Source organism: Haemaphysalis longicornis, unplaced genomic scaffold, assembly GCF_048455015.1.
Source record: "Haemaphysalis longicornis isolate Haplotype H1 unplaced genomic scaffold, Haemaphysalis longicornis Haplotype H1 scaffold_5, whole genome shotgun sequence".
Classification (NCBI taxonomy): Eukaryota; Metazoa; Arthropoda; class Arachnida; order Ixodida; family Ixodidae; genus Haemaphysalis; species Haemaphysalis longicornis.
Genome location: NW_027526385.1, coordinates 108,402,375 through 108,416,288, shown reverse-complemented (window position 1 = coordinate 108,416,288; position 13,914 = coordinate 108,402,375). Strand labels below are relative to the sequence as shown.

The window sequence follows — 13,914 nt, the reverse complement described above, 5'->3', positions numbered from 1 at the left end:
GCGACGAGCTTAAGAAAAACCCCTAAACAAAATATACAAGACTGCAGGTACAATCACGGGCCAACTAACATTCCCCGTCTTATGGCCTGCATATCATCCTCTTCTGGTATACTGACCTTCCTATCGAAAACATTTACACAATATTCCCGCGAGGGGAACCATGGGGTAGATGCGACGCATCGGGGGTTTCCGTTGCGTTTCCGTTATGTTAGCGTGTCCATTGTTGTTGTGTGTCCCTATTTTACGCGCATGTTCACCCCCGATGCGTCGCATCGACCCCATGGTTCCCCTCGCGGGAATATGGTGTAAATGTTTTACGGTTGCGCCGACCATCGCGATAGCGGGCCTGTTAGTCTCCATTCAAATCATCGGTGGTCATCGGAAGATGTCATCGCCGGAGCGGTGGCGGAACGACTGAGCGGAGCGGCGCAGTTACCGCGTTTATATGCAGCGGAATGAGAGAGAACAGCGCATAGCAGCGCATGCGCATGTGTTAACCGAGCGCAAGCTGCGCGGTAACCCGCACCCACGCACAGCTGGCACGGCGACGGAGCGAGCGCCGGCGAGCGCTAACACGCATATGGCGCTGTGGTGAGAGCGGCGCTAGCGCGCAGCTGGAGCAGCGAGGAGAATGGGGGAGGCCGCTGCGGTGAGAGCGGCGCTAGCGCGCAGCTGGCGCGGCGAGGAAAATGGGGAGGGATGCAGACTACGCCGGACGATGCCGGAGGGACAAGGCGAGTGAAAGTCACCTTAAAAATAAATAATGACGAGAAAACGAATGAAACGAAACCAGATGAATTGTACTTCTTTACTTGTCTGCGACTTGAACCTGTGTTTCGTAGACTTTATTCATTCAATTTATTTCGAATGCTTTCATCAGTGACAAAACGGGAACTTCAAAAGAATTCATCAGGGTCAGTAGGCTAGCAAACTTGTTTCGGTTTAGCCCAGTTGCATACCATTGTAACACCGAGATATCGTAAGACATAGTCCCAAGCAGGAGTAGCCTTGGTGATTGGGTTCCTAAAATTCAAGTTGCTTAACTTTGCGAACCGCAAGGACTATGGAGCTGCCACTGGAGCACATATGCCACAGTTTTGCTGTTTACTTAGCCATCCAAGCGTTTGCGAAATCGTTGAGTGTAACTGCTGCCACGGCGTACGGGACATTCCTAGAAGGTTATTATAATGACAAAGCATCTGCGAATAAAGGGCCGGAGAAGCATATCCATCTCTTTGTGCAGCGCAAAAAAACGTACAAGCACGGAAAGAGGAGACGGGTACAAGCGCTAGCTTATAGGAGGGGTTTATTGAAAAGGCCGGAAATTTTAACACGAATGTGATACATTATTGTACACATCAAAGAAAATAACAGAAGCAAGAAATAAAAATTCACACAGAAAGTAATGCACAAAAAGATGTGACGTCGAAAGAGGCAGAACAAACCATAGCCTAGGGTGAAAGCTACCCCTTGTTATAAGGGCAATATACTTATCCGACAAGGCCACGGGGGACCCCCGATGCCGCCTAGTCCAAGCGCGAACTGTTAGAAGAATAAGAGCATGAAGAGAATAATGGGTTTAAATTGGCCACCAAGAAGCGGACGAACCACATAAGGCCGTGAATCATAAACATAAAGGAGCGGAGAATAGCAGACGGGCAAGTGCGGTCGAAGCGAATAGTCAATGTAAAAATTTAGTGACCGCGGAAAAAAAAGGACCTACACCGTGGACAAGCCAACTGAGGTTTTCCAGAGGCGAGAGCACAGTGGGAGCCAGAAGCACGAAGGGCGCACGGCCCCGCCTTGAAAGAAGAAGCCTGGCCTCGACAATGTCACGCGAGCCTTGGCGGGAGCGGCTGACAGCCTCCCAGTCGCCCGGCCAATATGTGCATTCGTGGCTCAGCAACGGCGATGGTCGGGCACGTGTGTCCAGCATCTACGCTAGTCAATATGCGCTCTGATGGTCCCCACATGCTGACGCTTCCGGATCCTCCCGGGTACTTCCTGCTGCAACAACCCCAGTCGCCAGGCCAGGGGTTTCCTTCTTCTCAGTGGGGTACTACAGGGTAGCCACCCAGAAAACACGTGGCGTCGCTCGGCATCAACGCTGTCCCCACAACGAGCGCTTACAACGACGGTGGCGACGCTACACCGGACGACTACGGCTATCAGCGCGTCACGGCCAGACTGCGTCTACGCCATGTCGGCGCTGGCGACCGGTGTAGGCCTGTAAAATAGGGACACGTAGTCGTAGGACAATTGTTACGGGTTCCTTACAAGTACTATCCTTTGTAAAGACCGTCTAGGACATAATAGTCTTCTTGTGTTGTTTCTTTTGTGCAATATTTTTGGTTGAGTTTTTTTGTTCAGGTTTGGACCTTTTTTTTGTTGGAGTGCTTAGGAGTTTTCTTCGTGTAAATAAAGGTGTTGTTTGTGGAACCAGCCAACGGATCTTCCTCGGTCGCTCTCCTGAGCCGGGCGAGGCACTACGTGACAGCTGCACGATCGCTGCTGAGCGACTCAGAAAGCACACATAAACAAGGTCAGTGTCCTTCAGCGTTCGAATTCGGTAATAAATACAACCATTTAACCAACCGGAATGTATGCAAATATATTTTGTTTGATGCATGCTTAAGCAATACGGGTTTATTATTGAATTCTAGACTTTTAATTGCGGGAAAATCACGGGCAAACATTTTTATCAGTGTTACGTTTAAAAGGGCAAGCAAATGTGCTCGCGCGTAAGATGTTACTTAAAGAACAAACCACTGAGTGTGGCACTGGAGGGATGAGTCATGTGAAAAAAATCATTCAGGCCTAGACTTAAAAACCCAGTCATTACTAGTGATAGCAAAGACTGAGCCCACAGTATTTCGTACAACATTTGCTTGATAATCAAGACTTGGCTTGATAATGCGCAGTTTGCCACGTAGCTATCATCATCATCATCATCATCATCATCATCCTAACCAGCCTATCTACGCCCACTGCAGCGCAAAGGCCTCTCCCATTATTCTCCAATTATCTCGGTCCTGTGCCAACTGTGCCCAATTTATCCCCGCAAACTTTTTGATCTCATCTGCAGATCTAACTTTCTGCCGCCCCCTGCTACGCTTGCCTTCTCAAGGGATCCACTCTGTTACCCTTAATGACCAGAGGTTATCTTGCCTTCGCATTACATGCCCTGCCCACGTCCATTTCTTCTTCTTAATTTTTACTAATATGTCTTTAACACCAGTTTGCTCCCTGACCCACTCCGCTCTCTTCTTGTCCCTTAATGTTACGCCTATCATTCTCCGCTCCATTGCCCGCTGAGTCGTTCTCAATTTAAGTTGAACCCTCTTAGTGAGCCTCCAAGTTTCTGCCCCATAGGTGAGTACCGGTAAGATGCAGCTGTCATACACTTTCTTCTTCAGCGACAATGGTAGGCTGCTATTCATTATCTTAGAATGTCTGCCATATGCACCCCACCCCATTCTGATCCTTCTAATTATCTCTGCCTCATGGTTGGGATCTGGGGTCACAACTTGTCCTAAGTAGATATATTCGCTTACCACTTCCACTGCCTCGCCACCTATCTCAAACTGCTGTGCTGTCCCGAGGTTACTGATCATTACTTTAGTTTTCTGCATATTAATTTTCAGGCCCACGGTTCTAATCTGTTCGCCCAGTGCGGAAAGCATGCTTTGCAATTCGTCCCCCTTGTTACTTAGCAAGGCAACGTCATTAGCAAATCTGATGTTATTGAGGTGTTCTCCATTAACCCTTACTCCCACCTGTTCCCAATCCGACGTTCTGAATACTTCTTGTAAGCATGCTGTGAATAACATTGGAGAGATTGTGTCCCCTTGTCTGACACCCTTCCTTATAGGTATTTTACTGCTCTCCCTATGGAGAATGATTGTAGCTGTAGACCCATTGTAGATATCCTCTAGTATTCTGACATAATGCTCATCTACCCCCTGGTTCTGTAATGCCTGAATGACTGCTAGGGTATCGACCGAGTCAAATGCTTTCTCATAATCTATCGAGGCTATATATAGGGGTTCAGTATACTCAGCGCACTTTTCTATCACCTGATTGATCGTGTGAATATGGTCCATTGTTGAATAACCTTTACGAAACCCTGCTTGTTCTTTAGGTTGACTGAAATATACGGTTGCAGAGATTCGGTTAGCGATTACCTTGGTAAATACCTTGTAGACGACTGGCAGTAAGCTGATCGGCCTATAATTTTTCAAGTCCTTCAAGTCCCCTTTCTTATGGATTAGGATGATGTTCGTGTTCTTCCAAGATTCCGGTACCATTGCGGTCATTAGGCATTGCGTATACAGGTTTGCCAGTTTTTCAAGTACAATTTCTCCGCCATCCTTCAAGAGGTCTGCTGTTATCTGATCCTCACCAGGTGCTTTGCCCCCTTTCATTTCTTTCAAAGCCTTCCTTACTTCTTCGGTCGTTACTGGTGGGATGTCTATCTCCTCTGAACTACTGTCTCGTTCGGCATTATCCTGTATGTCCCGGCTACTGTACAGATCCCTATAGAACGCCTCGGCCACTGTGACTATTTTATCCCTATTTGTGATGACATTGCCTTGCTTATCCTTAAGTGCATACATCTGATTTTTCCCCACGCCAAGACGTCTCTTCACTGCTTTCAGGCTACCTCCGTTCTTTACAGCGTATTTGATCCTCTCCATATTATACTTCCGTATGTCAGCTGTCTTACGCTTATTGATTAACTTCGAGAGCTCGGCTAGTTCTATTCTGTCAGCTGCGGTAGAGATTCTCATGGTTTGCCGTTTCCTGATTAGATCTTTCGTCCCCCGTGAAAGTTTACCAGTATCCTGTCTAGCCACAGTGCCCCCGACTTTTACTGCACACTCCGTGATAATGCGTGTAAGGTTGTCGCTGGCTTCCTGTGTCGTAGGCTCGGCTTCCTCGTTAAGGGCGGAATATCCGTTCTGCAGCGCGATCCTGAATTCTCCTACTTTACGTCTTACTGTTAGCTCATTTATCGGCTTCTTTCGTACTAGCTTGTTGCGGTCCCTCCTCAACTCTAGCCTAATTCGAGATCTTACCATACGGTGGTCACTACACCTTACCCTTCCGAGCACTTCCACATCCTGCACGACGCCAGGATTATCGCATAATATGAAGTCTATTTCATTTTTGTGCTCCCCATTCGGGCTCCTCCAGGTCCACTTCCGACTCTGCCGTTTACAGAGGAAGGTATTCATTGTGCGTAGGTTATTCCGTTCTGCAAACTCAACTAGTAGGTCCCCCCTACTATTTCTACAGCCCAGACCATAGTTCCCAACTGCCTTGTCTCCAGCCTGATTCTTGCCTACTTTAGCATTGAAGTCCCCCATAACTACGGTATAATGTGTTTTTACTTTAGCCATTGCCGATTCCACATCTTAATAGAAGCGTTCCACTACTTGGTCGTCGTGGCTGGATGTGGGCGCGTAGCCCTGCACCACCTTGAGCTTGTACCTCTTATTGAGCCTAATTACAAGACCTGCTGCCCTTTCGTTAATGCTATAGTATTCGTCTATGTTGCCAGCTATGCTTTTATTGACTAGAAATCCCACTCCCAGCTCTCTTCTGTCCTCTAGACCCCGGTAACATAGGACGTGTCCATTTCTCTGCACCGTAAAGGCTTCGCCTGCCCTCCTAACCTCGCTAAGCCCTATTACATCCCATTTAATGCCCTCTAATTCCTCGAACAACACCTCTAGACTTGCTTCGCTAGATAAGGTTCGCTCGTTAAACGTTAAAAAAATGGAATCTGAACGTAGCTATAATTATCGGATAATTACAGTAATCATATCGCTTGAGCCGAAGGGCACCCACACACAGTGCAGCCAGCACCCTCTTAATGCTGAGACTGGGGCAGAAAGCGCACGCAGAGCAGCGCTTTCCTGCGCCTGTATCATGTTTTTCACTATTATTTGCTCCTGCATGCGCACACAATGTACCGATTCTATATTAAAGGCACCAAACCTAGCTTAGTTAGCTGGTTGGCTCCTGCTGAGCCACACACACGGACTGGCCAGGCACCATTGGGCGCTAAGGCGCTGGCGAAGTAGCCGGTTGCCCCCGGCATAGCCACGTGGTAACGCAACAGAAATGCTCCGAGCAAGCGCAGCGTTACGAAAGGGGCAGTCTTAGCGCCGGTAGCTCAACGTGACTACGACGCAATAAATTACCTTGAAAGACGTAGCGTAGTAGATTTCTTTGTAAAATTACTGAACATAACAGAAACCTTGGCGTAATTGCGGATGATAGGTACAGTGGGGATATGTCCAAAAGGAAATGGGCTGCCGGATTAATACGGCGAAGAATTATCTCCGAAATGAAAGGAGAAGTATTTTTGACAGGAATCCAGATGCTTATTGTTCAGCACTGCAGGCACAACAATGTGCCATTTGGACTAGAAGCAGTTGGATGCTTGTTGTAATAGGCAAAACGCACATTGCAGTCTCAGTCCGCTTTTGAGTTTCGCCTACGTTACAATATTTTTAAAGCAGGGTTTCTGTTGAAATCATGCATCATTTGTAGTTGTTGCATTACGCTATCTAGTTGCCAGCGGAAAATGCCATCGATGAGAAAAACAATGGACAGGCATGAACGCAACTCACCCAGAGCGATGCAATAAAAACCAATCATTATTCCCAAATAAAACTTTTCCTATATTTCACTTCACGAAGGCGAGGTGCCCTAGCACGTTGTATGTGTACGGATGGCTTGAAGTTATATTTCCGAAGTTGTCTTTGGAAGGGTTTGGAAGGGCGTATTTATAATAAAATTCCTAAAGAAGTAGCCGCATACTTAGAAGTTCACGTTGAATTTTGCAGATGTTTGGAAAAGGTCAACATTTTGTCATGCGAAACACCGTTCACTGACTCCTGTTAAGACGCAAATGCGCGGTTTTGGCACTCAGAAAAAGCAGCAACGATCCCCACACGAGTCTGAAGATATATAGCAGATACCTTCGGATGGGCATTTTAGTTTATTAGTGATATAATAGAGCGAAATTTAAAAGAAAAATAGCTATAAGGGTTCCTGTATTACTCAGGTGCCGCACAGTTTTTAAATATATGCAGTACCAGGAGTTCATTTTTGAAGAATAGCTAGGTTGAGCAAGAAATGAAGTATTTTTTAAAAACTGCGAATATGAAGATGTGTGTGAAGTATTAGTAATTTTAAAGGTTTCAGTTATAGGAATTTATTTGGTGCCCTTCGGTGTAACTTAGCTGGCAAGGTTTCATGCAAGGTGTTTTGGAATAGTGGCATTTGAAAAAAAAAAAAAACACTACAAATATTGTAACCTTCACAATAACCACTGTCGTTTTCTTTGTGTAATTGCAATGTCTCTACAAAGAACGAGGGCTATCCTAAGTATACGCGATCTGACAGTATACGACGTATTACTTAAATACATTTACATACAAAAGACAATGACAAGGGGAAAACTAGTAGAAATACGCTACAGAAAAGGAGAGGCAAGACAAGGACAGTCACTGTACTTACAACAAAATTTTATTGAAAGAACAGCCATAAATACTTATTCACCCAAAACGACGGATGCGCGTAAAGGTCCCCCCTCACCACTTCAAAAACCCGAGGTCGCCACAGAACTCTCTCTCACACGCTTGTCATCTTAAACTGCATTAAGAAAAGCTATCTCCTTATCAATTAATGCCACTGAAGGCTCACTGAAGCATTTCTTTCCTACTTTATTGATAAGGAAGGCCTATACCAATTCTTGCTCATTTTTCGAAGCACTCCGCGCCACAATGGGCACATTTTTCACATCCGGGCACTCACGCACATGCTGTAACAATTGACCTCATGTGCCATTAATGCGGCTCCTCGAGTTCCCGCGCATTCAGTCGGTAAGGCACCGGCCCTTTTGGCTGATGCAAACCTTTTTGCACAACAAGGGAATAGAATAAACCACCAGTCCTGCACATTCAGCTAATTAGGTGCGGTACTCAATGTGACAGACTCCTTCCTTGGGCTCCTTATCAATGCAAGCACACAGGCCTGCAAGCTGTCTGGGGGCTGAAAATACCGAACGTATGCCGTGCCTTTGTGCTACCTTTTTGAAGTTGTTTGACAAAGCCTGGTAGTAAGGCATTACTATGGTTTCAGTTCCCACATTCTCACGAGTTTCGGGTGCTCTTGGGGGTCTGAAGGTATGCCTTAACTTTCTATGCAGCGTTTCTGCCACTGCTAGCTACCAAAAGCTGGATGAGAAACCCGACAGCTATCAGGTGCCCCACCTGTTTGCCGAAGCTCCGCTTTACAGAGTGGACACCGCGCTTTTTTAGTGCATTCTGAAAAAAACATGTTTGAAATGCTGCGCTTAACAAGTTTCGATTGTGCCGAAACGAAAGGCAAAATGCCTTTCTTAGAGCGCGGTACATACATGAAGAAAAGGTGCTCTTCAGTGCCAAAAGTTTTCCTTAAATCTAGAAAATGTATGGTGTTGTCGAGGGGTAGTTCCCACGTGAAGTTAAGTTCCTTAAAGCATGGTATAAAAACGCTCTTTGTTTTATATGCAACAGGACGGAGCAGATTGTTAGAATTGAGTTGTAAAACATTCAAAAAGTCGTCAACGTACGTGACCTGTCGATCGTAAAGCTGTAGACGCCGTCTGTGAAGGCCTCCTCCCAACAATGACTCCACTCTCCAAACGGAACTTTAGAGGGCTGAAGGGGCTGCAAGCGAATACACAGCCAATCTATCTTTGCGTTCCGAGGACCACGCCTACTGTGGAAGCCATGATATAAAGTAGGTGTCTGCCGCCTCCTGGTCTGCAAGCACAAGGCCTCTGTCGCGCGCACGTGCGTGTTGTAACGGGGCCGCGTGGACATTCACTAGCTACCGACTCATCACAAGACATCAACGATGGCTACCGAGCTCGCTGTGCTGCGGTATGCTTTTAATTCTACCCTAAAGCAATCAGCCAATACATAGGCTTTTGCTGCGATTGCCGGTCCGAACTCGTTCACTTAGCATCACTGGTGAAACAACAGGTGACAGGAATACATTTCCTGCAACTCCAAGCTACACAAAAGCGGCAGAGGGCGAAACTTCGATGGCTTTCTTCTCGCTACGGAGTCACACAATAATAAGACATTGACTTTTGCTCACCTAAGCACTATTTTTCTGGAATCACATTATTTCGTTTCTAAGACAGTGCAAAAGCACACGCTGTCTGCGAGTACTCTATTTGGATAATCCATTCTGTGTGCAAAAATTGAACAAAAATACCTTTTGGGCATGCCGTGTGTCATTCGGCATATAAAGCGCTGTACGGTATTTTCTTGTTCGAGCGGACGCCGGTCACACTGAAGATTGCATTGACGTTAGATTTATAAGTAGTTTTGGATCACAAAATTTGTATAAAGCATCAAAGTTTCTCGAAATATATAAAAAAATAGTTTTGAATGTTACCAAGTAAACTAAAACTACGTAAAAAATGCAGGAAAGGGTTCTCCAACGGGTGCAATTTAAAGGTCATCTCAGTAGTGTAGAATACAAAGCATGCAACAGACGTATTCCGCCCTTTTATGATGTACGCGACGAAATATCTTTACTCTAATTTTTCTATTCACCACTAACTGCCGTTTTCATTGCCCAGATTCCCCCTCACCGTCACTTCATGCCATCCGCTGACCACGAAGCTACAACTTATGTTTTTATGTCCAGAGCCGGGTCTTGAACGTGCATCAGTCGGTATGAAAGCTTTGATCATGCACCTGAAAAGTTGAGAAATGAACGTTCAATGTAAATAACTATGTGCGGAAACTATATTAATCAAAAACATAATCAAAAACTTTTGCATGCAGACAAAATAAAATTACGTGTTGATATTTTGGTGCACATTCAAGTTTTTAATGTTGCATGATGGTAGCCATTCGTTATATTGCATTTACATCCATCTTGGAAGGCAGTCCGAGGTGCTATAACGCGATACCATGATTCCAAGATAGGTACAAACCCGGCTATTCCAGTGCCATGCAAAGCGTTCAATAATAGGGATAGTACTACGCGCCCGCCTCACTCGTAAACTGACCTAAAGTACACCAAAATACCTTAATTTGCGAAAATAAAGCGAAGAATTGATCTAAAAAAACATTTTTCAATGCCAAATAACAGGATCTCACCGAAAAATCGCATTGTTCGGGCTCGAACCGGGTCGTTCGTTGCGAAATCAGAAGTTCAATCCTGAGGATATGGAGAGGTATTTCTGTTTCTTATCGCATGGGAAGATACCCTTAAACATAACGAAAGTGCGATGTCACTACGTAGCCAAGTAAACATAAAAATAGAAAGCGAAAATACGACAATATTCAGGTAAACATAGACAAGCCTTCAAAAGAAGAAACCGGTCATGAGGTTTGGTCGAAAGAATTATGCACCCTATTTAAAATACAACAGATTTTTGGAAGTACGACTTTGTACTTCTAGGCGGCTGTGCATGCCTATCACATCAGCGATAACGGGCCAGACTTATACACACCAATTGAAACAATGGCCTAATAGGTTGTTCCCCAGGACGGCCGAATGGCCGAACTCGGATTGAGAAAGGGGTGATATCCATATCTTTTCACGGAGCTTGCTGCAAAATGTCGCAGAAAAAAGACAGCATGCCTTGAATCTGCAGAGCAGTGATAAGTTTTGTCTGGTCGGGAACACAGGCAGTAATGTGCTAACTAAGGTATAAAAAGACCAAGGTTCAGCATCAAAATTATTATCGAGAGCATACCAGGGTGTAGTTATAAATTCCCGGCCAACTCCACTAACCTGTGTCCTGGAGAGGACCGAAGCACGCACTGTATAGGCATATTCAAAAATTGTTAGCCTCTCTTTCCACACGGCGCGCACTGACTGGGCGCCGGAGAAGCACCGGTGGGAGGAGTAATCCCGCGCTTGCTGAGGCAGTGGCGCCCTTTCTTGCCTTGAACCAAATTTAAGCAATTTGCATGACTCATCTGTTCGATTTGGGGTAGTGGCAGTGGCAAGCTCGAGCCCAGTGCACTGCCCGCGCCTTGCAATGTGGCTCGTCCTCGGTGATCAATGAGGCCCCAGCACCAAGTGAATATACCTTTTCTTGCTTCGAGAGCCGGTGGGTATTTCAGTGTAACACAAAATATAACCCGTCTACAAGCAGCTTCAGCTTGTGCTGGGCGATTGCTGAAGCGGAGAAGGAGCGTTCCCAAAATCTTTAAATGCCGTTAGTTTGTTGAACCGCTTTTATGTATTCTAAACTTTTCATTTAGTACGTGTCCCGTACTAGAGCGAGGCGTTGAAAAACGAGTGTCCCTGTGTTTTAGTACCATAACCACATCAGAGGACGCCGACAGGAGACGCCGACAGCCAGAGCCCCTTAGGGGCTTCGTCACTAAAAATTGTTTTCATACCAGGAGGAAAACAGATTTTACGCACTGCATTGAGGACGTCTTGGTATGGACACAGCAGCACGGGAACCGATATAAAGGCGCGGGGAAAAGTCCAGAAGCAAGTGCATCGGACGTGGACTTGCACGAAGCTATAAATATGTACTCAAGGCTAAACGGAGCCGTTCCCCGTCTATTTCTGTCAGGTTACACAGACATCGAAGGTACAACATAAGGGAGAAAATGAGCAAGACCTGTTTGCAGTACAGCTTTCAAAAACGTGCATTGAGAAAATGGAAAGTCGAATTAATCAGAAATAAGCCATGAAAAAAGTTGAAGTAGCCCAAGCCCTCTCCGCACAACCAGAAGAGAATGTTATCACGGCGCACAGGCTTACTACGCGAACACCAGTTGCGATAATGTGATGAAAAGCTTGTATCCTCTTGGAAGAGGGACGTGACACCTGTAAGAGATAAACAAAGTGGATTACAATAAACATGTCGTACGGCCGAGCACGAGAAAAAATGGACATCAGTCGTCTACCCCAGTCATTCTCTTGGTGCTGTAATCTCAGCCCGCTCCACCGATGCGAGTCAGCATTGCGAATCTGTGACATGGGGAAGACCTGAATGCATTAGGTAAGTACTCCTACTGATTCCCGCGAAATAATCGTATGGCGCGCCACATTCCCAAAACCAAAAGCCACACCTTTTCCCGAAGGTCAGGGCTGCAGATCACATATCACGAAATATTTGTGTAGTGGCAAGAACACTCACTACGCTTACTGTGTGAGTACACAAAAAAACTACCTCTTTGGTATGCTAAGATTCCCTTCTCGAACGACGACAGTGTAAACCCACGAACCTTAATGTCCTATATTACACACGCACATAATAATTATAGGTATAAAAATAACAGGAGTGGTGATAAAGGGCACCCCTGATGAACATATGATAAAGATGAAACGATGGGGTTAGTCAATTGCTTACGATCACCGTTGCAGAGTCACTGAAATAACGGATTTCCACACCATCGGTAAGCCATGAGCCTACGTTCACAACCTGTAGGTCATGGAATAAGTATTGGTGACTGACCGAACCAAAAGCTTTTGCCAAATCTAGTTTTACTAAAGCTACTGCGGCCGAAGTACCCGAAACACACTCAAGTATGAACCTTGCAATGCGTATATTAGTTTTAATAGACCGGCTGCAGATGTCACTTGTCTGAGGGACATAACTAAGAGCTGAATGGCATTTTAAAGAGGATTGGGCAAAATTTCAGGAAACAGGTTTTTTACTTGGCAGTTACGGCGACACTTCAAATGCACTATTGAGCGCCTGTCCACTTTCTCTGCGCAGATTGCTGCTGATTGCTGAAATCTTCACTCAATGGCGCTGCACCACGCGCCAGATAGCGTTCAGAAGAACCAAATATCAGCCTCGAAAGGGGGATTATCCATATGAAGAGCATCTCATCTACAACACTAGGGAATGAGGATACAAAAGGAACCGTTCATCAACAAAATGCTTCAGTTGGGAGTTATGGGTTCCCGCTACCTGCCCTCTGAGCACACGCTTCTACGTAGACGGAGCGGCCTACCCCACCCACGCCTTTGTACTCCCGGTAGTAGGCGTTTCTCAAACATTCCCTCTGATCTCAGCTAGACTCGCCCCTTCTCTTCAGTAACTGCGGAGAAGGGGATCATTTTCCTTGCCCTTACTTAATTACCTACCCGGAACCATTTTATCTGACGCCCAAACTGCAACGTGAAGTTTCATATATGCAGATGAGAGCACAGTACTGCTTTCTCCTCCAGCGAAAATAGGCTAATGCTCCCGGAACTCTAACGCAATTTTCGATAAGTTATTTCATTGGTGATGTTCAAATCGAAATAAGGTTAATCTAACCAAGTGAAAACAATTCTTTTCCGAGCTAAAAACAGAAGTGAAATGTAACACACACAAGAATACACCAATCATGATGTAGAATTAGTAAGTGATCTCAAGATCCTCGGTGTTACGTTCTGGTGCGAGCTTCGTTGGAATAAACATGTTGAAGCCCCTGTAAGAATGACTGCTTCAGCTGGCTGGCGGGCGTGCGCGCACAAGACGCCTATTTCAAGGTAATTAAACTGAACATTTACAATGCCCCATTTGCAATGTACATAAATTACTGTAGCTTATTGTGGACAACTACGACTAAACAAAATATCAATAAAATACTTGTTTAGAAAAGAAAGCCAGAATATCACTTGACATCAACAAAGCAAATAACATAACAACATGCACGATTTCCGAATTCTCTGCTCCTGCTACTCTTCCCTGTTACGAATAACCGATTCGGCCTTACTCTAGGCCAAAACTCACTATAAATACCCTCACACAGGCAGCCGGCACCAATCAAATTTAACAATATGGTGAAGTCCCTTGAACACAACGTGCCATTAACTCCAACTTGATGCAAATTTGTAGCGAATTTCTCTCTAGGACAGCCAAAAGTTTTT

General features: G+C 45.5%; 1 long non-coding RNA gene across 1 annotated transcript in view; it reads right to left on the bottom strand.

Moving 5' to 3' along the window:
- LOC144139361 (uncharacterized) overlaps positions 1 to 6,765 on the bottom strand; it is a 44,055-nt gene extending 37,290 nt beyond the window's left edge. Inside the window, exon 1 of the long non-coding RNA XR_013316162.1 lies at positions 6,642 to 6,765. This is a non-coding gene — a long non-coding RNA (uncharacterized LOC144139361). The remainder of the gene's footprint in view (positions 1 to 6,641) is intronic.
- Between the last annotated feature and the right edge of the window lie 7,149 nt (positions 6,766 to 13,914).